A 24,070-nucleotide genomic window follows, 5' to 3' on the forward strand; every position below is an offset into this window, starting at 1 on the left:
TCTATGAGCTGCCACTGCCACGGCGGTAACAGTTTCGCTGGAGCCATAAGACAGTGTTCAAGCAACGGAACACCCATTTCCTCACTAAGATTCCGCACACGCAAAGAGAACGGTTTTCTCGATGCCGGTCGATTTTGAAAGAGTGTGGCAGTGGTCATGTCGTTTATGGTTGAATAAGAGGGATGTTCAATGTTCGCGTGTACTCTAAGAAAATATGTAAAACTATTGTATGAAACGCTGCAGATGAAGTGACCACTGATTCGACTCTACGTAGAGGCTGTGGATCGGACTTGTTCGGAAAGCACCGGTCGCGAGGCGGATGCCCAGATGGTGAACGGGGTCTAGAATTTTTAATGCACTTGGCGTTGCGGAATTATAAATTATAGCCCCGTAATCAAGGCGTGATCGGACAAGACTGTTGTACAAGTTCAGTAGGCATTTTCGGTCACTACCCCATGTTGCGCGCGACAAAATTTTTAAAAGGTTCATCGTCTTCAGACACCTTGCCTTCAAATATTTAAGGTGGGGATAAAGGTGAGCTTTGAGTCTAGAATTATTCCCAGGAATTTATGTTCACTGCTCACGGATAGTTCCTCTTTATTAATCGTGAGATTTGGCACTGGTGACATGCCTCTTTTGTTTGAGAAAAGTATGCACGTACTTTTCTTTGCATTTATTTTAAATCCATTTACATCAGCCCATTTAGACAGTTTGTTTAATCCAAGCTGTACCTGCCGTTCGCAGATAGCAATGTTGCATGATTGAAACCTATCTGTACATCATCGACATACACAGAATAAAACATGCTGCGTGGAATAACTGTATACAGGGAGTTCATTTTTACAATAAAGAGCGTGCAACTAAGCACACCCCCTTGTGGCACGCCAGCCTCCTGGGTGAATGTTCTAGATAAAACATTGCCCACTCTTACGCGAAACGTCCGGTTAGACAAGTAGCTTTCGACTGTGTTTAACATATTTCCACGGACCCCCATCGCGGAAAGATCTCGCAGAATCCCGAAGCGCCATGTCGTGTCGTACGCTTTCTCTAGATCTAGAAAGACCGAAAGTAAAAACTGTTTGTGTATAAATGCATCTCTGATGTTTGCCTCGATGCGAACAAGGTGGTCTATTGTTGACCTACCTTCTCGGAAGCCACACTGGAAGGGGTCTAGTATTTTGTCATTTTCTAGGAAACAGATTAGGCGCCGGTTTATCATTTTTTCATACAACTTGCACAGGCAGCTTGTTAGCGCTATTGGCCTGTAGCTGCTAGCTAAAGACGGGTCCTTGCCTTGTTTAAGAATCGGGATGACTATGGCTTCTTTCCACAAGGAAGGAATATATCCAGCCGCCCACATGGCATTAAAGAGAGAGAGGAGTGTTGTCAGTGTTTCGGGGTGTAAGTACCTAATCATTTCGTAGATGATACGGTCGCCACCTGGCGCTGAGTTGTTGCAACAAGCGAGAGATGCTTTAAGTTCGGCTAAGCTGAATGGTCGGTTGTAAGCCTCATTTGATGAACCTTTGCGATTAAGGGGCTGCCGCTCTTCGCGTTCTTTGAACTTCAGGAAAGATTGTGTATAGTGCGATTCACTCGATACATATTCGAAGTGTTTGCCTAGAGTATCCGCCTGGTCTTCCAGGCTATCACCTTGGCTATTTACTAAGGGTAGGGGATGTGACTCCCGACCTATTAATTTATTCACCCTATTCCAGACTTTCGTTTCATCTGTATACGAGTTTATGCTGGAGATGTACTTTTCCCAGCTCTCTCTTTTAGCACGTCTGCGCGTTCTCCTGCCCTGCGATTTTGCTTGCTTAAAATTAATCAAGTTTTCGGCTGTTGGAGAGTTGCGAAACAATCCCCAGGCCTTGTTTTGCTTTTTACGTGCTTTTTGGCATTCCTCGTTCCACCAAGGCAGGCGACGCTTATTAGCTAGTCCATTAGTTTGTTGTATGCACCTTTCTGCAGCGTCAGTGATAAAACGTGTTATGTACGCCACAGCATCGTCTATGTTAAGAGACGCAATGTCATCCCGGCCTAAATATGTTATTTCTTTAAAAAGTTGCCAGTTAGCAGAGTTAACCTTCCATCGGGGAACATGTGGCGAGCAACCATCTTGTTTTGTTAAGCTTAGTATAATTGGAAAGTGGTCGCTCCCAAAGGGGTTCTTCAGAACGGACCACTGCAGGTACGGAATTAGTGTACTCGACACGATACTCAAATCTATGGAGGAGTATGAATTATGCGCCACGCTGTAGTACGTTGGCTCTTTCTTATTAAGTAAACATGCTCCCGAGGAAAAAAGGAAGTTTTCAATTAGGCGACCTCTTCCATCACAACGCGTGTCTCCCCACAAGGTGTTATGTGCATTGAAATCTCCGAGAACTATGTATGGCTCCGGAAGCTCATTTATGTAGTTTTGAAATTCCGTTTTATTAAGTGGATAGCTGGGAGGGATGTATATGGAACTAATAGTGATTAGCTTGTCAAACAACACCCCTCGGACAGCAACTGCCTCTAGGGGCGTACGAAGTTTTAATTCCCGGCAGGCAATACCTCTATCGACTACAATAGCCACACCACCGGAAGACACGACTGTGTCATCGCGGTCTTTACGAAAAATGGCGTATTGCCGGAGAAAGTTTGATTGTGTAGGTTTAAGGTGTGTCTCTTGAACACACAGCACCTTAGGATTAAACCTGTGTAGGATTTCTTGACGTCATCGAGGTTGTGTAGGAGTCCTCTCACGTTCCATTGTATTATTTGTGTATTCATGTTGGAAGTGTTTTTTGTGCTGTGTGTTTAAAAAAGAGACTAATTTAACTTATAGAGCCCTTGTCGGGCCCTGTGATGCGGGCTTTTTCTTTTTTGGAGCGGTCGAGAGATTCTCGCCGCTCCTTTGGCGCTGGCTGCGCCGTCTGGCTGGAAGATGTGTCCATTGGCTCTTGCGGAGCGCTGGACACCCGCTCTTGAGAGCGGTTTGTTCGCGGTGAAGGCCTCTTCTCGAGGGACAAGGCCTTGGAGGCCACTAGCCCGGAGGTTGATGGCCCCTTCTGCTGGGGTTGCGGAGCAGCGCTAGCTGCAGCCGCCGAGGGGGCGGATGGCGTCGCTGGCAGCTCACTGTGTGTTAGCCGGACAGCCGCCGGAAGCCGCTGTGGCGCTGCCCCCTGACGCGCCACTTCGGCAAAGCTGGTTTTTGGCAGGTGCAATACCCGCCTGCGTGCCTCCTTGAAAGTTATGTTTTCTTTTACCTTAATTGTCACTATTTCCTTTTCTTTTTTCCAGGATGGGCACGACCGCGAGTATGCGGCGTGCTCCCCATCACAGTTCACACAGTGGAGAGATTTTTCGCATGATTCAGAGAGATGCTCAGTGGCACTACATTTAGCACATGTCAGTCGGCCTCGGCAGTTCTGAGAGCTGTGGCCGAATCTTTGGCACTTGAAGCATCGGAGCGGGTTTGGCACGTATGGCCTGACACGTAGTTTGACGTATCCGGCCTCAATGGTCTCGGGTAGAACACTTGAACCAAACGTAAGAATTATGTGTTTTGTCTGAATCTCCTTACCATCGCGCCTCATCTTGATTCGTTTTACAGCCAAAACATTTTGTTCCTTAAATCCTTCTAGAAGTTCATCTTCAGTGAGCTCCAACATGTCGTCATCAGAAATAACACCGCGGGAGGTGTTCATGGTGCGGTGCGGGGTCACAGTCACAGGAAAATTTCCAAACGACACTAGATTCTGTAGTTTATCATGTTGTTTCTTATCGCGGAGTTCCAGAAGGAGATCACCGCTGGCCAACTTCGTCGCCTTGTAACCTGGTCCTATAGTCTCTGTCAGAGTCTTTGCAACAATAAAGGGTGAGATCACTCTCACGGACTTGTCAGTTTTCTCACTATGTACCACGTGGTATCGTGGAAAGTTCTCAATTTGTCGGCCAAAAAATTGGAATATTTCTTCGGTGCGCCCCCGTTTCGGGCGGCGATCAGCAAGTGCAGGAAAGGAGCTATCCATATATGTGGGATGAGTTTCGGCGGTGGCGCCAGCCACCCACCATGGAGCCCAACAAGGGGACGCTGCAGAGTCTGTAAGGGACAGGTCCTGCAAACGCCAACTGTACGCCACCACTATAACCAAATACATATACCCAAGGTAGGATATAATGCACAAGGTTAACCCTTGCTGCCCGCGAAGTCGGAAGTGAAAGGAAAATAAAGAGAGGACAGGAAAGAGTGAAAGTAAGAAAGACGAAGGTTGGAGGGAGAGAGAGACAGGAAAAGGCAACTACCGATTTCCCCCGGGTGGGTCAGTCCGGGGGTGCCGTCTACGTGAAGCCGAGGCCAAAGAGGTGTGTTGCCTCCGCCAGGGGGCCATAAAGGTCCAAACTCCCGGCTTCGGCTCAACCTCCAGGATCCCCTTTTCCCCGGACACGGCTAAGCCGCGCACGGTTAAGCGCGGGAGGGTCCAACCCCCATGTGCTCGGGTCCGTGGTGTCGCAACACACCAAACGCCTGCTTACGCAGACGCCCCTGCGGGAAAAGAGCTTGCTGTGCAATAGGTTATATAAACGTGCAGGGCGGTCGAAGAAAAGAAAAGTGGTTAGAGATTGAGGAGCAGTTAAATAGAGAACAAATGGGTGTGTACGCGTTTACAGAAACGCACCTTAGACACTTAGAAGAGAAACCAATGATTGAGAATTACGTTTGGGAAGGGTGCAACCGAACCAAATCAGAAAGAAAGGGAGGGGGAGTTGAAATGCTCATACATCAGGGGGCCAAGTGGGAAAGAGTATATTCAAAGTGTCAAGAGCATCTTTGGCTATCAGGCACAGTCAGTGGGAAAAAAAACTTGGCAGGGAGTTTGGTATTTATGGACAGGGAAAAATTGCAAAGAAAAGAATCATGAGTTAGTGAAATGCCTAAGTGCGGATATTAAGAGTTTTGGGATGGAGGGCAAAATTATTCTGTTGGGTGACACGAATGCCAACATACAGGATCTAGATGGTTATACCGACAACAACGGGAGAATAATGCTAGATCTCTGTGAGCAACATGCCCTCGTTATCGTGAACACGGGGCCAAAATGTGATGCCCAGTTCACATGGGAAGGCGGAAATAGACAATCGACCATCGATTACTGTCTGATGACACAAGGAATTTATGATAAGTCGAAAGAAATGGTCATTGACGAGGAAGGGGATAGCAGCGTAGGGAGTGACCATAAACGCATCATTTTGAAAATGGGATATGTAGTTGGGAAAGAGAGCAAGGAATGAAGAAAGACCAGTCCAAATTTGAAAGATGAACAAATAGCAAATATAGCCACAATAGTCGAGAAAGAACTCTACAAATGGCCAAGCAAGGAGTGGGAATATGGTGAGCTTGTAAGTGTAATGACGAAAGAAATCAGGAAAGAGAAACAACATGTTTGTTGGAAAGGAAAAAGGAAGTCGAAAAGCTGTAGGAACAGGAAGATATGGGAGGCGATCGACGAACGACAGAAAGCATCAGGGGAACACAGACAGGCAGAAAATTTACAGTTGCCGCAGGATGAAATAGACAGAAAATGGGAATTATACCGTGGGAAAAAAACATGGTTCAAATATTAGTTCAAGCAAAGATTAAAGGTGAAAGTGAACGATTGTTGTCAGAAATACCTGCGAAAAAAAGGTCGCACCTAGAATATTTTGGAACCACATTAACGTATTCGTCAGGAAGTTGGGAACAGTACAGCAACATATCCTTGACGAAGATTGAAATAAACTGGAAGGGAACGCAGCATTAAAGTATGCTCGAAAAATAACAGCCGAATGATTTCAAGGCAATGGCGAGGTGGTTTCTGAGGAAAAAGAGAGAATGAACGAAAACCGGACGGAAAAGGAGTTGGTGCTGAGTAATTTCAACTGGAAGAAAGCTGAAGAGAAAATTACTAAACGCACAGCCGCATGTTTAGACGAGGTTCCCGTTAGACTGATTAATGAGCTAGGACCAAAAAGTAAGAAAGCTCTGTTGAAAGCAGTAGCAAAATGCTTACAACATAGGCGAATACCAGACAGACAGAGACAAAGTAGGATAAAATTAATTTAAAAAGGTAAGGGGAAAAAGATAAAATTCACTCTTATCCACCGCTGACCATTACATCGGTAATATAGAGGTTAGAAATGCAGGTGATTAAATTGAAGCTGCAAGCATGGGCAGAGAATAATGGCATATTGGGAGAACTTCAGAATGGTTTCAGAATCGGTAGGTGGCTGGATAACTTATTTGTCCTTACTCAGTGTATTGAAATATCCAGAAAAGAAAGGAGACTGCTATATGTGACTTTTCTAGACATTACCGGAGCGTATGACAACGTAGATCGCAGCATTTTGTGGAATATTCTAGAAGGGGAAGGTATGGGCAACGACTGTATTCACCTGTTGAGAGAGATTTACCGAGAAAATACTGTTTGCGTTGAATGGGAAGGGATGACGAGCGATTATAAAGTTGATATCAATAAGGGACTGAGACAGGGTTGCCCTTTATCCCCGCTGCTGTTTATGATGTACGTGGTAGGGATGGAAAGACTGCTAGAAGGCATCAATATCGGGTTTAACCTCTCATACAAACAAGCTGGCAAAATAGTTGAGCAGCAGCTGCCAGGTTTATTTTATGCGGACGATATTGTGTTGCTTGTTAACAAGCAAAGTGATACGCAACGTCTGGCTGATATCTGTGGAGAAGAATGTGAGAAGTTAGGATTAAAATTTAGCGTTAATAAATCAGGTGTTATGGTATTCAATGAAAACAGTGAACAGACAGTGTTGATTCAGGGCCAGGAAATACCTCGGGTAAGAGAATACAAATACCTTGGTATATGGATAAACGAAGGCGATAGATATCTGGAGACACAGGAGAAAACAACAGCAAAAGGACAGAGAAATGCGGCCATAATGAAACACAGAGCACTATGGGGATACAATAGGCACGAGGTTCTCCGGGGTATGTGGAAAGGTGTAATGGTTCCAGGGCTTACATTTGGAAATGCAGTTGTTTGCTTGAAGTCAGGGGTACAATCAGGACTCGATAGCAATCAAAGGTCAGTGGGACGCCTCGCGTTGGGCGCCCACGGGAAGACTATTAATGAAGCTGTGCAGGGTGATATGGGCTGGACAAATTTTGAAGCAAGGGAGGCTCAGAGTAAAATTGATTTTGAAGAACGACTGAGGAAAATTTAACAAAGTAGATGGGGTGCAAGAGTGTTCAGGTATTTGTACAGGCAAAACATTGACTCACAGTGGAGGAAAAGAACTAGGAAGCTTACCAGCAAATATGTGACCGGTATGGCCAGCAACACGGCAACAGAGAACGGTAAAGGCGAAGTGAAAGAGGCTGAGATAAGGTTATGGGTGGCGGCAATGGAAAAGAAACCCGCTATGACTAACCACCTCAAAGGAAATCAGGAAAGAAACAGCTTATGAAAACTCAAAGGGAAGCTCCTTACTTTTCGAAGCAAGATCAGGATAACGCGCAGTTATAAAGCGAAGTACACCAAGGACGAAGCCGCGTGTGCTTGCTGTGGTAAAGCTACAGAAACGGTGGAACATGTTTTATTGGAATGGAAGAAATCTACCGAGCTGCAAGTCTAGGCTCCTCTGACCTCCTCGAAGTCCTTGGGCTCAGAGATAGCACGGGCAAAGTAAACATGTCAGCTGTAGAAATTATTAAGAGGCGGTTGGAGGTTAGGGGGCAGAAAAATAGGGAGACCACAAACAACGGAGACGTACAGAAGCAGTTCCCAGTAATGGTTCAAAAGGTTGATGCCTGGAATTCTTTGTATTTGTGTGTTTCTCAAAAATAAAGGTAGGACATTAGGCAAAATAATAAAAAAGAGCTTGGTGGCGCAACCCACCACCCCGTTTCAAAGGGGACGCTCATAGCATCCATCCATCCATCCATCCATGACATTCGGATCATACTAAGCCGTTATCTCTGATTAGCTCCTTGTCTATCCATGTCAAACCATTATGAACTGTCATCAAAAGACTCCGGCAGCATGGATAGATCAAACGTACTCGTAAGTTTGAAGCCGAGAAGGCGGACAGAAAGGCTAGGCGTGCAGAGGTTATGCGCCAGAAACAGGCCTAGGATTCGGAATATTGTGCGAGAAAGGTGGAGCGATGTGACAGAAGCGGCCGGCCTGAGGATCCCGAGTATCGAGCGAGGGAGGCAGAGGCCAAGCGGCAGAAGCGGGCCGAAGCGAAGCGTCAGAGGTGGAGTGAGGACGCCGAACTGCGCGCCCGTGAAGCCGAAGTGAGGTGACAGCAGCGACAGGACGATCCAGAGGCGTGTTTCTATTGGCGCCCAAGCCCAGCGCTCTGCTGCTGGCGCCGCCATGCGCCGCTCGTGCGCACCATGTTTCTAGGTACTTTCTTTCGCCGAGTGCCGAGGCGCTAAGCCACACGCTATCAGTCTAGGTATTTGGTTTTACGCCCCTAAGAACTAGGAACACGCTCTGTGCCTGGGTGTGACTGTTTTCACAACAAATCCGTGCAGGGGCTGGGCCTCGCTAGAGAGGCTAGAAGGTTTGACTAGTGTTGTGAACGCGCCGGCGCTGAGGAAATTATTTACAATGACGGTCCACAGATGGCGCTGCAGATGGCTGGCGGTACATCACAGACGTTATTAGGGATAACTTCGGCACGAGAAAAAGCACAGTTCAGACAACAGATCCAGCAACAGCAGAGAGGCCAGAGAGATCAAAATTTAGCATAGAAAGCTTTTATTGGAAAAAGGCAGCAGAAAATGTCCCTAACAACACGGCAGCAGGACCCGATGAAATCCCAATACAGCTAATAAAAAACCTCGGTCCAAAAAGCAAGGCACTGCTGACTAATGCCATAGAGCAAGTGATTAGAACAAAGAAAATTCCCGTTGGATGGCGTGAAAGCAAGATGAATCTCATCTACAAAGGCAAAGGAGATAAGGATAAGACGAGCTCGTACAGGCCAGTTACAGTAACGTCGGTGATATATAGAATGGCAATGCAAGCCATAAAATTAGAACTGTCGAAGTGGGTGGAGAAAAACGATTTATTGGGGGAACTACAGAATGGGTTCAGGCCAGGCAGACGCTTAGAAGACAATAGGTTTGTACTAACTCAGTGCATAGAGATTTCAGTAGCTCAGAAAAGACCTTTATGGATAGCATTTCTAGATATTAAAGGAGCTTATGACAACGTAGATAGGGAATTGTGGGATATTCTTCAATACGAAGGCATAGATGACGATTTCGTGGAGCTGCTGAGGGAGATATATAGAGACAACCAAGTACAAGTGGTATGGGAAGGTAGAAAAGGAAACGAAATGGTGGAAATTCACCGAGGATTGAAGCAAGGATGCCCTCTGTCACCATTGTTGTTCACGCTTTACGTCAAGGGTAGAGAAAGACGACTGGAAAACAGCGAATTAGGTTTTGATTTATCCTACATGCGTAATGGACAAATGGTGCAACAGAAGGTCCCCGGACTGATGTACGCAGACGACATTGTGCTACTAGCGGACAATAAAAAAGATTTACAGATACTTGCGAATATCTGTGGGAATGCAGCGACAAATCTAGGCCTTAAGTTTAGCACAAAGAAATCAGGAATTATGATCTTTAATGAACACACGAGTAACTTCGTGGTGTCAATTCAACAGCAAGTACTACCCATAGTGAAGCAATATAAGTACCTCGGCGTGCACATAAACGAAGGAAAGAATTACTCAAACAACCACCAAAATAATGTGAAAATAAAGTGGAAGCGGAATGCAGCAATAATGAAATACAGAGCACTGTGGGGCCTCAATAAGTATGAGGTGGTGCGTGGAATCTGGAAAGGAGTAATGGTGCCAGCGCTAACATTCGCAAATGCCATTATATGCTTAAAATCAGATATATTGGCGGCTTTGGAAGTTAACCAAAGATCAGTAGGCCGGTTGGCTTTGGGAGCCCACGGTAATACCACAAATGAGGCAGTGCAGGTTGACATGGGTTGGGCCTCTTTTGAAGTCAGAGAAGCACAGAGCAAAATTAGTTTTGAAGGAACATGGATGAAAATAAATGGGCGGCTAAAGTGCACAAGTATCTCTACATGAAAAGCGTAGACACAGAATGGAGGAAGAGGTCAAGGAAGTTGGCAACCAAGTACAGGATAATCGAAACTGCAAATAGACAACCAGGAGTCATCAGAAAGAAAGTGAGAGAAATAGAGACCGTGAATTGGATGCAAAGAATGGAAACAAAAAGGACAATGGAGATTTACAAGAATGAGAAGAAAGAAATTCGAAGGGAAAATCTGTACGATAACACAAAGGGCAGTGCCTTGCTATTTGAGGCTCGAGCCGGTTGCCTAAGGACGAAAACATATCGGAACAAATATTCGGAACTAGATGAGACATGTGCATGCTGCAGTAAAGATCCAGAAACCACTCAGCACATCCTGATGGAATGCGACGGGATCTACCCAGCGAGAACCGTAGGTAACGTGCAACTCCCAGAAGCGCTTGTTTTCAAAGAGGAAGGAAACATAAACAGATCAGCCGTAGAGATCAGCAAGAGACGATTGGAGTACTGGTGGAAAAAAAGCAGGGAAAGGATGGATAAGACCTGATCTCTTAAAATCATAGGCAGCGGCACAAGGTAAATTTTTGAAAAAGAAAAATAATAATGAGAGGTATACAAAAAGGCTACATAAGGAACATGTATAGTATACCTGATTAAATCAAGCAGGCTAGGTGACTATTTGTCGCCGTCCCGTTTCAAAGGGGATGCCAAAAAATCATCATCATCACGGGTGTCGCGCGCGCTTCAGTCCACTTGAGCAATGTCTGCAATGCGTTTCTCGTGCAACACATTTTGCCATAACGCCTGCGATCGTCGTTGGGCTAGTGCACAAAGCACAATACAAGGATAAACATGTTCTGCGCTGTTAGTGGCATCGTTCACCAGCGGTATTCTCGGTCGAGCATCTTCGAAGCTACTGCATTAAGCGAACGCCGATTCCGGAGCTACCAGTCAGTTTTTAGCTCTTCCTACTTACAGTATAGGGCCAACTTTGTGCTAATAAACGCTGTATTCATTTTTTATTACTCTGCTTGAAGATAACTCACACGCACGCAGCACGCACACACACACAAAATACAACTCGAGTGAGCGAAAGTGTCTCCGAAAATGCGGCATCAGCTTTGGAAGGCATCGCCATGAATGGTAATTAGGTCGCGAAGACACAGTAATGAAATCGCATGACTAAGGGAACAAAACACACGAGTGAAATGTTTATTGACATGAATTCACACTGCTGCAGCTATAGGTGATTACTGGCACCGCCTCATTTTGAGCAGCTTCTGCTTCTCGCGATGTGAAGATTTGTCCTTATTAATGGCCTTCGTTAAAAAGTGCAGCCTCGTCAAGGCATAAAACTTAATCACATCTCTCGTGACTGCACGCCCGTGTTCACTGCAGCCAACTTCTTGGAGTTCATGCCCTTGTAGGAAATGCAGAAAAGAGACCATGCTTCCAGCGTGCAGCTCATTTCTGCTAAAGAACACGGTAAATGCATTCTCCAGCTTTATTATTAAAGCTTCAAGGCGTTTTGAAGGGTACAACAAGCCCCCATGGTCGAAGTTCCTGGTCAGCGAGGCGTTCTCATTTGCATCAGCCTGTAGAGGCAAAATAGCCATAGTAGATGCACATGCAGGGCACGGGAATCTTTTAAGTTGCTTCCTGACAACATAGCCAAAGACATAGAAAATGAGCCTGCTGTCACTTTTCTTTTCGACACAGCCTTTGTGGTCAAGTATGCTGCTGTGTTCTTCCAGCATGGCTGATGCGTGTGTAAGGTTACCCTCATCTAAGAGCTGATCAATGAGGCTTGCTATTTGTGCAGCCTTTTCTTTGCCCACATCAGATGGCTGCAGAAACGAACTTATGGTCTCAGCTGGCGAGTTTCCATTTCTTGGTGTCTTTGCCAAGTTATAAAATGCAAGATTATTCACTATAACCAAGAACTGCTCAGGGGAGGGGTGATCATTGCAGCCAAATGATTGCCTCACAATGCCAAATATGTTCTCCAATTTGTCCTGGCTCAAATTGGCTCTGAGCAGATATTTGTAATTTAGTGAGGATGTTACATATTTCAGTAGTGACAGTGTACTTGCCAGTGTCACACGAAGTCCGAGGGCAGTCCCTGCACTAAGAAACCCACCCCCATGCTGAGCGGCATATTGTTCCCATTCATCTAAAAAGGTTAAAAATTCTTCTAAGGCGCCGGCGCTTTTCGACTTCGTTCGAAGCCCTTTGGATGGTACTCTAGACGTCATCACAAAAATCAAATGTTCTATCATTTTCACAAACTGCTCTGTTGCTTCTGCAGTACGGAAGATTTTGCTCAACTTGTCCTTGTAAAAAAAGAGTCCTTTCAAAACCTCTTCACTGAATAGCTGAAAGGCTAAATGCACACGCATTTTGTCAAATGCATTTGGCTGCAAATGAGCTAAAGTTAAATGTGGCATAACTTTCAATGTAAGTGAGTCCTTGTCATATTTCCACGCTTCTTTGATAATACCAACGTGTGCATTACCACTTGGTATCTGAACTCCCTTAGAAACAAATGCATTACGTATGCATTTTATGATGTGCGGAAAATCCGAAACAAAATGAAGGCTTCTTGATTTGTCCACAAGATCACCTTGCACGTCAACCTTGCACTTGATTTCCTGGGATGAGGCTGGAATGAGGAAATGATGAAAATACAGTTTGAATAACAGAAGCAATGTGTGGTAATAATGCCAGAGGTTAGGAACTTGTTAATAGCTAAAGAAAGTTAGTGAATAAAACGCTGTTATTAAGTGAAATGCCTACCTTTGATGCCAAATAGCTTCCAGAGGGAGCGATTCCACGAAGCACCATCACTGGTCCAAAATTCGACAAAGAGTCCTGCCTTTTCAGCTAAGATAGTGGCTTCCAGCAAAATTTTTGATAGCACAGGTGCCTTAACATTTCCGCGGGCAGCAAATACACTAAGTATTTGTGTCCACTTTCCTGCTAAGATGAAGCATTGTATGGTGAGCAACATAGAAAATAGTTAGTGAAAAAATATGCAGTGCTTGAACAGTGCACCCTTTAGGTTTGAATCACCCACCTTGAAATGGCTGGAACATGACGACGAATCCATGGTCACTTGTTGCTGTGCTCGTGCTATCCTCCGTAAATGGACCAAGGTCCACAAAGCCAGTGAGCTCGCCGGAGGGTTTCACACTGATATTTTCTGAAAGCTTGATTTCGCCAAACACAAGTCCACCGTGAAGACTAAACTTGTCCATGTTCAGAGTCTTCTCCCGCAGAGCTGCAAGCACAGTAGTATTGAAGCCAAATGCACCTTTGAACCTCGGCATATGCTTATCCAGGCAAGACTTGCTAGGCAGTGCCATTATCTCGTGCCGCCTGACATGCTCATATAGCTTTGGGCTTTGCATACGCATAAGTATGCATTCCAAGATCCACAGCTTGTCATACAGCATGCCACGGCTTGACTTCCTGCGGGCTGCTTCAAAGCAAGTTTTCACAGCAAGGCGCTGTTTTGGTGGAAGCCCGCTGATCTTTGTCTCTAAGACAGAGCTTGCAATGGATTCATTGGTCACTCGAAGCTCTGCAACACTTTTCTGAGCGTTTGCCAGCTTTCTTCTGGCCCGCAGCAATTGAAGAGATTTCCTAGCACTTCGCTGTTTGCATGATATTCCAGGTTTTTTCTTAAGCCGATATGACCTATTTAGTGCCAGCTTCTTGGTGTACCTGCACTGCAAACATGGCTTACCATCAGTTGAGGTGCCCAGGCAGTTTTTTGCGAAGTTCTTGCCACCATACTGAACGCACTGCTTTGGGTGGACTGGTTGGATTTCAAAGCCTGGGCAAGGTATCATGCTATCAGCCTTTGTCAATGCCGCCACAGCGTCGTCAACTGTCGTAACCTACACTTCTTCCACCTTTACGCTGCGGCAAAACACAGAGCAACGGTACGCACTCGTCCGCTCAGCCCGAGCATCCTTTGTGCAAGGCGTGAGCTTAAGATGCTTAGTGACATGCACGTTGTCTAACCCAGTGCTGCTGTGCCACCCAAAGCATAACGTTGCTGGGTCATTTGTCAGCACAACTCTGTTGCAGAGCGCAGAAGGGAGTGCAATGTCACTGAACGTATGCGATCTTGCCTCCGGGCCGCTTTCATTCCCGGGTACCTGAGGGTCGCCGTCTTCCACGTTTTTGTTTCCAGCTCTGCGTTTCGGTGCTGGGGCGTAGCTGTGTGCGAGATTCCTTTCTTTTCTCTTTTTCGGGACACACTTGGAAATGTAGGAGGGAGCGTCGGGGAATAGCGTGGGGACGGCGTCCTCACTAAGCGCTGGTCGGTCACGGTCGATCTCAACAAGCTGCCCATTAATGACGTGCTTGAAAGTTCTTTGAATGTAACGATCATCAAAATGACGGGAACACACAACACTTGTCTCGTCCAGCACTTTGTCCTCTCGTTTTATGTTCCTCGCCCATTCTTCTTGACGACGAGCATCCGTCGGAGTACGGAACAGCGAAACCTTTTCAGCAGACGACTTGTATCCACCTTTACACAGCGGCACGAAACACGTCCTGCCTTTCTTCGCAGGCATTTTCCGGAAGATGCAAACATCACATTCACGACACTGTTGAATCGTTGAAAATAAGTATCTCAGGGAAGCAGGAGTGAAGTGAGCGAAGCAGAAACATAGGAGAAAGGTATACGTTCACTCACCACCTAACTAAGCGGCATGCACGCTTCCACTCGTTTAGGCCTGCGACTGCGGCTACTGCGACTCGCCTACAGCACGGAGCGCCACCTACGCCGTCATAGAAACAGGTTTCACGATGGCGGCTGGCAGCGGCGTCTGCTCATGACACTAGCCTAACCTTCTAGCCTCTCTAGCCTCGCCTCGATGATGTATCACCATTTTTTTTTGCAAGCGCTGGGTGAACGCGCGTGGAAAAAGCGAAATCCAAGTGGAGTGCGCTGCTGCCACGCAATGACGTCACCAAAAAGAAAGCAGTTTAATACAAGACATGAAATGCTAATATTATTGTTCTGTTGTTAACTATACTATGTCTAGATATATAGAGTATTTTATGTAATGCCGCGTTTTAAAATCGGAAATTACTGTCGGCGCCTACACATGCGTGAACGCAGCAGGGGATGGGATCGCACGAGACGGTCTTTTGATCGCTGTGGTTAATTGTGGCCTTGTGGTGTGTACTGTGTAGTATCAGTGAGTGCGAATAACGTTTCCCTTACGTAGATAATAGTGAAGCTTCAAAGGAACTGCACTGCATCCACAAAACTGCTCCACATGTCGCCTGCTATAGATTGGCGGTTTCGAAGAGTCGTGGTGACACTGTGCCGCCGACTGCATGGTGCCGACGGAGATAATTCTTGTGTTGCAACGTGTGTCGTAGATTGTTGCTAGTTTCAGTTGTGACTGCGTCTTCCGATAAAGCCGGATGCCTGTTTAGCCTTCGACACCACGTCGAGACACTGCTCATGAGCTCGAAAACGCAGGATTGCTGCCCGCCGGCGTTGACGATCGATCTTGATTGCATAGACATTTCCAAATGAATTTGCAAAATAGGGTAACTTTATGTCGATGAATAAATTGTTGTGGTTCCTTGTGGTCGTGTTGTGATTACTGTAGCGTTGTGTACTATCAGCGAGTGCGAATAACGTTTTCCTTACGAAGAAATAGTCAAGCTTCGAAGGAACTGCGCTGCATCCACGAAAGGCACCACAGGTCGCCTGCTATGGATTGGCGGTATCGAAAAGTCGTGGTGACACTGCGCCGCCGACAGAATGGTGCCGACAGAGAGAATTCGTGTGTTGCACCATGTGTCGTAGATTGTGGCTAATTTTAGTTGTGACTGCCTCTTCTGATAAAGCCGGATGCCTGTTTGGGCTTGAATGCCACGTCGAAACGCTGCGCACGATCAATTGCTCGAAAATGACGTGGTGCACGTCAGCATTGGCGATCGATGTAGCATGCGTAGACATTCCCTCGCTATTGTTTGGTAACCAAGAGACTTAGCAAAATGAGAGAGCCTTTTGCCGATGAACAAATTTCAGTCATGCATTTCGTGCCCCTTCAAGCACGCAGAAGTCTAGTAATTCGGGAAAGGCTAGGGTCATATATACTGTAGGTTGTGCACAAAACACACGGACGATATGGGGAAGGAAAGGACGACACCACTATCATCCGTGTATTTTGTGCACAACAAACAGTATGAATTGGGACCTGTTCGCCCAGATTTCAGTTCTGGTGTCAGCAAGGGTTCGTGACGAATTTTGAAGTATGTGACATATACAATCACAGTTGAACTGCAGTGTTGGTTGCTATTAGGTTTTCGTGCATTGACACAGAAAATTGCCCATGAGAGAGATAGAGATGCAATGGTCTTTTTTCTGGCGATTTTCATTATATAGCATGCACGAGAATGCAATCGCTTCACCCTGTGCACTTGTATACGTAGATGTGCTACACAATATTTTCTGAGCATGGGGCATCGTACCTTCTGTGTGTTATATCTTCAGTGGATGATGCTGATTCATCATCCATATGTCTTCATTAAATTTGCGGTATCTGGGGTTAATAAACATTTTACACTCGAAAACAGGTCTTGCCTGTTGTACTTCAATAGCGTTAAGAGGTTAAATTAGAAAACCAATACAGATAAGAGATAAACATTGAGGTAGTTTTTGTCATCCTTTTTTTGCACAGTTTTCTTAATTAGCATGCAAGACCAACTAGCTTGATAGTGCTTATAGAGCATGCTTAGCTGCATAGAAAGATTTCAAGTGATTGAGCCCTTTGACGAACTTGTGCTATCAAAACAAGAGGAAAGAAAGTTTCATGTCGAAAGTGACCTCTCTCAATGTAATTAAAAAATAATATTCAGATACTGAATTAACTGCAACATAATCATATATGGTATACATGCAAGTGTTCATTGCAGACCTGTCTGTAATTCACATATTTGCTGCGTGAGATAAGCTACCATAATGAGATGGTTACTCATACAGTGGATGTATACACATTGAATACAATCTTAGGGCTATTATGCAGCAGCAGATATGGAGAATCACCTGTGCTATCATTACCTCACACATTTTAACCATATTTCTAAAATGTGTAATCATTAGTAATTTTAAAAAGAAGAAAAGTATAATGTACATCTGGCAGTGTTGCTGTTCATCTTAAAGGAGCCCTGAAACACTTTGCTAACTAATAAAATAGCCTCACTATTAAAGGACGCTTCGAATCCTTCAAGTATTAGTGGATTTATCGCACCGATACATGGCTTTATCTCTCTTTTCATCTTTGCTATGAAGCGGGAATCTACACAGAGAAGCCAAGAGGGCAAAGCCCTGCCCAAAAGTTGAGTGTCTCAGCAGCGAAAGGGCTCACCGTGGCACCTCATGGCGGCCGCCATAGTCTACGCTATGCAGCATGGCACTATCACGGCCGCTGGATAAAAAAAGGTTTTTTTTTTTATCCAGCGGCCGTGGCACTATTATCTCCTAGGTCACACGTAGACAGACAGTGCAAAGATGAAATTATCTTTCTGTGTTTACGAGATCTCAGACATGTATATTTTTCATTTATTTAATTCAATATTAGCAATTATGTATTACTGAGATTGTTCTTTCAATCATGAAATCAGCCAATTGTGTTGGGGAGGGTCCAGCTGCTTTCGATGACGCTGCATGACAACATTGCGAAAGCGAGAGCAATCCATTTTTTGCTGTTTTGGTACAAGATTTTGAATTTCTGACTGCATGCAAAGCAGCGATACTTGGCTCACATGTTGCCAACAGCCTTTACGACAGATCAGCAACATTTTTTACTATGTTCACAAAGTGTTTCATGGCCCCATTTAAATGATCACTTAATCTGGAAGCTTTAAGTCGTCTATTGCATTGCAGTCAGCTCTAACAGTTTCAGGAGTATCTAATAAACATGAAAATTGTCTGCAGGATAATTGCATTGTGCAGTTGTGGTAATGTAAACAGAAAAAATAAAGAATTTCACTATAAAGAATTTGGCAAAAGCTGCAATGAGCAAGCCTGCGTGTTACTGGAAGTATTTCACATAAAAAGAGGAGGGAGGACTGTGTTAGGGGGCCTTCTGTTTCTAGGTACGCAAAAATATTAGTCCTCGAGGCGTATATAAAATAGTCAAATTCTTTATTTTTTGTTTCTATTTACACCTCCGCGCATGTGCATATCATATGTATATTTCATGACGACGTTGTGGAATAAATTGCTGACACTAGAGCTCATCCCATGTCTACCCTTTCCTTTTGTGTCTGCTTTTTGCACTCTTAAATCATGTCATATATGCACAGATGTGTGCATACTTTGTCAGTTTACAAGGGTTATATCAGCTCATTTGCTGCTACTTTCATTGGGCACACATAGCGTTTGTATAATGGCAAACGCTGTGTGTGCCGCATACAAGCGCTATATTGGCAAATATACCCACCGAGATAGCGACTAACCCAACAGCAGCCTGCAGGAAGCCACGTGAAACCAGGGAAAGCAGGCAAAGAAAGCTTTACTTCAAAAGTCCAAGGAAATAAGGTTCTAGTCACATCAATGCCTGAACTGCATACGGCAGTCAAGCACATGCACTGCAGGAAGAGCGGATTATGAGCGAAAACATTTGCTTTATTTGATAAATCTAATGAACTAACATTTCTTTGGTGTACATATCAGGTGTACACTTTAACACAACAAGCTTGAGGCTGCTGAAAAATAAAAGTATAAATGTAATCACTGTCCATTAGAAATACGTTTAAACAATAAAATTGCACACCATCAGAAATTATTGAAATAACTAATTCACATGCACAAATGCCTGTCCAATAAAATTTTACTTGTTTGATGTTCATAATTTCATTGTATGTAGAACCTAACAATGACTTTTTATGGAATAATCAGGCTCAACAGAGAGATCATCATCATGAGCCTATTTTTATGGCCACTGCAGGACGAAAGCCTCTCCCACTGACCTCCAATTACCCGTGTCTTGCGTAAGCTGATTCAAACTTGCGCCTGCAAATTTCCTTACTTCAACACTCCACCTAGTTTTCTTCCGTCCTCGACTGCGCTTCCCTTCTCTTGGTATCCATTATATAACTCTAATGGTCTACCGGTTATCCATCCTACGCATCACATGGCCTGCCCAGCTCCACTTTTTCCATTTAATGTCAACTAGAATATCGGCTACGACACCACGGACCCGAGCACATGGGGGTTCGACCCTCCCGCGTCTAACCTTGCGCGGCTTAGCCATGTCCGGGGAAAAGGGGATCCTGGATGTTGAGCCGAAGCCGGGTGTTTGGACCTTTATGGCCCCCGGCGGAGGCAACACACCTATTTGGCCTCGTCTTCACGTAGACGGCACCCCCGAACTGACCCACCCGGGGGAAATCGGTACTTGCCTTTTCCTGTCCCTCTCTCCCTCCAACCTTCGTCTTTCTCTCTCACTTTCCATCTCTCCTGTCTTCTCTTCACTTCCTTTTACTTCCAATTTTTCAGGCAGCAAGGGTTCACCTGGTGTAGTTTATCCAGCCTGGGTCTATTATATTAGGTTATAGTGGCTATGTACAGCTGGCGTCTTCGTTGCCTTCGGGTTTCGTAGCGTCCCCTTGTTGGGCTCCGTGGTGGGCGGCTGGCATAGCTACCGAAATTATAGCAACTTATGTGACTTTTTCGTCGTTCCCCCGACTCCCCGATCGCCCTCTTTCCAAGAGAGGGCGCACCGATGACTCGCTGAAGCTTTTTGTCCAGACCAAAGAAATATACCCGAAGTACCACGTGCTAAGTTGTCAAACACTGATAAAACTGCAAGAACACTATCACCATTTGTTGTTGCGAAATGCCGTTCTGAGAAACTAGGTCCCGGCTATAAGGTCACAAAAATGGCCAGTGGCAATCTCTTGCTAGAACTAATTGACAAGAATCAGTTCGAGAAACTGTCCGGACTTGCTGAAATTGGCAATACCCCTGTCTCGATGAACCCCCACCGATCTCTCAACAGTTCACGCGGAGTTATATCGGCACAAGATTTCCTTGACTTGAGTGAAACCGAGCTCCTTGAGGGCTGGAAGGAACAGCATGTGACAAATGTCTAAAGAGTTAAGATCAGGTGGGATGACAAAGAGATCCCCACTAAACACTTAATTTTTACGTTTTGTACAAGTACATTGCCAGAATATATTGAAACAGGCTATCTGAAAATCAAACTTAGGCCTACATTCCAAACCCGCGCCGCTGCTTTAAGTGCCAGCGATTTGGTCACGGCTCTCAAAGCTGCCGGGGCCGTACCCACACGTGCAAAGTGTGCGTCGCACGATCATCCTGCCGACAATTGTACTGAAACACTACACTGCGCAAACTGCGACGGGGACCACCCTGCATACTCCTGCTCATGTCCTTCCTGGAAGAGGGAAAAAGAAAACATTTCCTTTCAGGAACCGCGAAAGCGCAGTTCCTTCCTACATATCGCAGGGTATGCTGGTGCGGCGCGTAAGGGGGCAACGCCGCAGCAGACTCCGGCATCGGCCCGGCCCAGAAAGAGTGTGGCCGCGGCTGTGCCACAAGCCCCCCAGGCGACAGCAGCCAGCGCTGCTGCGCCATCTCTTCAGGAGGGCCCATCGACCTCTGCGTTGTGGCCTCCAAGGCCCTGCTTTCTGAGGCAAGGCCTACCTGAAAACACCCCGCTCGAATGAGCGGAAGTCCAGCGGCTCCCAGGATGTCGATGGACCAACTACAAGCCAGCGGCGCTCCCGCGCCTCGTGAGCGGCGCGAATCTCGCGACCGCTTCCAAGAAGACAAAACACGGATTACGGGGCCTGGAATTACGCACCCTGAAAGTAAGCCACTAGAACTCCTCTTGACACACAGCACAAGAACACGAACAATATGGATTCACAAAATTACAGTGGAACGTGAGACGTCTTATGCACAACCTCGATGACGTTAAAGAACTTCTACGCAAATGCAATCCAAAGGTGCTGTGTGTTCAGGAGACACACTGAAACAAACTCAAGGTAACTTCCTCACGAAATACGCCATTTCCGAAAAGATCGAGATGACGCACTCGCCTCTGCGGGCTGCGTCGCAATCATAGTGAGCAAAGATGTTGCTTGTCAGCAGTTACTTCTCCGAACCCTCTTGAGGCAGTTGCAGTCCAAGCGGTGCTCTTTCAGAAGTTGGTCACTATACTTTCCCTATACATCCCTCCCAATTACGAACGCTCGAGATCAGAGTTTCTAAGCTTATCACTGAACTTCCCAAACCATATATCATTGTTGGAGACATAAATGCCCATAGCAGCCGTGGGCGACTCTCGTTGTGACGCGCGAGGGCGCTAATGAAAACTTTCTTTTCTCATCTGGCGCCTTGTTAAATAAAAAAAGAGCCCATATTCTACAGCGTTGCACACAAAACATACTCATCTATAGATTTAAGCATCGCATCAAATACAATCATGCCTATCTGGAGTGGAATGTTATCCAAAACCTTATGGGAGTGACCCCTTCCCCATCATTTTAACATTAACAAAAAGTGAAGAAAACTGTCCTGATGTTCCCAGGGAAGATTGATTCTGCCGACTGGAAGCAATACAGAGAGCTCACAGACCTAACATGGGATGACATCCGTAATCTTAACATAGACGACGCAGTCGCATATTTCACAGCATTTATTGTGATATAGCGTCCATATACATCCCAGAAACACAAAGGAAAGCATTTGAAATGATGTGTTCCTTGGCGGAACGGTGACTGTAGGGACGCACGAAGAAAGCAAAATAAGGCTTGGGGACGCCTTCGTGACTCTCCAACAACAGAAAATCTCATAAACTTTAAGAAAGTAAAGAGTGAGGGTCGAAGAACGCGCCGCCGGGTTAAAAGGGAAAGCTGGCAAAAATACATATCAGCCATAAACTCTTACACAGACGGAAAGAAAGCCTGGAACCGAGTTAACAAATTAAACGCCGGCAAACTAATCCTCTGCCATTAGTAAACAACCAGGGAAACACTCTTGAAGACCAGGCTGATTTTCTAGGTGCCCACTCGAGTACATTTCTAGTTCGGCCCATTACACAGATACATTTTTACGGTACCAGCGGCAAGCAAAGCGATTGCCCTGGATAGGAAATAACAAAGAATGAACCTTAACACCGTCCATTCAGCATGGCGGAATTTCAGGCGTCACTGAGTGCTGTAAAGATAGTGGCAGGAAGAGACAAAATAGCTTATGACATGATCAAACACTTACACCTGAAGCCTACAAAAACACTTCTCTCGATATTTAATCCATATCTGTGGGTGGGTACATCCGGCTGCCTGGAAAGAGGCAATATAATTCCCATTCTCAAAGAGGGCGGAGGACCCCCTCTTCGGCCAGCAGTTTAGGCCTATAGCCCTAACAAGTTGCCTGTGCAAACTCTTTGAGAAAATGATTAACCGGAGCCTCATCCATTTTCTTGAAAGTAACAAAATACTAGATACCTTACAGCGCGGCTTCAGGGAGGTAGATCCACAACAGACACCTGTCCGCATCGAGACAAATATCCGGGATGCCTTCGTGCATCCCGGATATTTCATCGGGATGTCGCGGGGGGACCCTCTCCTGCTGTGCTGGGCCATTTGTTGCGTGTTGCACGGCCTTTGCCTTTCGCCTGCTCGAAAGCTGTAACACGCGCGAGATCTGCGCCGGCCTCAGCCAGGATTCGCCTTAACGTAGACCTACGTATTCCAGACCTTCCGAACTCAAGCTAGCATTCATACGGTCGGCGACGACCAGCTGTATGACCTCGTCTTTTGTATTCCCCTCTCTCGAGTGCAAATTATATTCGAAGTATGTCCCGACAAGTGAAACAAATTGCGCCCATGTTTCATCTTTTCGTTTTGCGGCCGTCTCGATCATCAAGATACTCGGAAGGAGTAAGCTTGAGTTCATTGAGGACGGCCGCCTTACCGCGTCGTAATCGCCGCACGCGTCCTCGCCGAGTCCGCGAAGCAAGTACCTGACCGCGTCCATAGGCGCTGGCATTACAAATGAATGCGACTTTCCGGCGGTACGTCGTACGCAGTGAACACTCTCTCCACCTCATCAAACCGCAGTGGAACGTCCGCATCGCACGGAAGCTTGAGTCCCTTGAGGACTTCGAGCCATGGATGATAGGGTCTAGGCCTGAGCGCAGTCGATCCCCCGCGTCTCATCTCGAAGGGGTCCGCCTGCCATCGCTATCTCCAACTCAGCGCGCCGCAGGGCAATTCGTTTCCGCCATTAGAGCGCATAAGGCAGTTGAAGCTGCATGGCAGCCTCAAACTGGAGCTCTAGGCGCCGAATTGCCACTTCTGCGGTCTGACATTCCGGCACTTTGCTCAAAATTTTCGCCTATACGATTCCTCTGTCTCTCTGTTAGGAGGCTCGCCATTCGTTCCTATTTTACAATACACCAACTCTAGCACTTGAGCTACAGCCACCTCAACGAAGCACAAGAAATCCGCTCACCAGTGCCGCCGTCGATGCCTGCTGCGACCGGTAGAAACTGCTGCTGGGGTGCCACGGCCGTCGTTTGCCGCAAGAGACCTCGATGTGCTGCACACGTGGGGATTTTCCTCGGCTGAAATAATCCCAGGTTCTGGGGGCGTCTGGTGGCCTGATGGTGGCATGATGATCTTCCGCTCAGACGTGATCGATGCGAGTCTCTGCCGAGCTGCGCCAGTAAAGATTCTTTCTGTAGAGTTGTGAGGGGAGGGGTGCGGTCCCTATAATGTAGCTCAGCGGGGGTGAAGTATCAGACAGGAAACGTGGGTAAAAAACTTGACCGAACTGTTCTTACAGAGAGTGCGAAGGGGGCAGGCCCTCAATCTTCTACACCTAAATGGGAGTTAGAGCCCAGGCGCTGTCAGGACGCACATACGTAGTACGGAGCCCACCTTTCTACCACTGCGTGGTTA

At 46.1% G+C, this 24,070-nt stretch overlaps 1 pseudogene; it reads right to left on the reverse strand.

Moving 5' to 3' along the window:
* Nucleotides 1–13,161: 13,161 nt before the first annotated feature.
* Nucleotides 13,162–14,682, reverse strand: LOC125942642 (uncharacterized; annotated as a pseudogene).
* Nucleotides 14,683–24,070: the final 9,388 nt, after the last annotated feature.

Source organism: Dermacentor silvarum, chromosome 1, assembly GCF_013339745.2.
Source record: "Dermacentor silvarum isolate Dsil-2018 chromosome 1, BIME_Dsil_1.4, whole genome shotgun sequence".
Lineage (NCBI taxonomy): Eukaryota > Metazoa > Arthropoda > Arachnida > Ixodida > Ixodidae > Dermacentor > Dermacentor silvarum.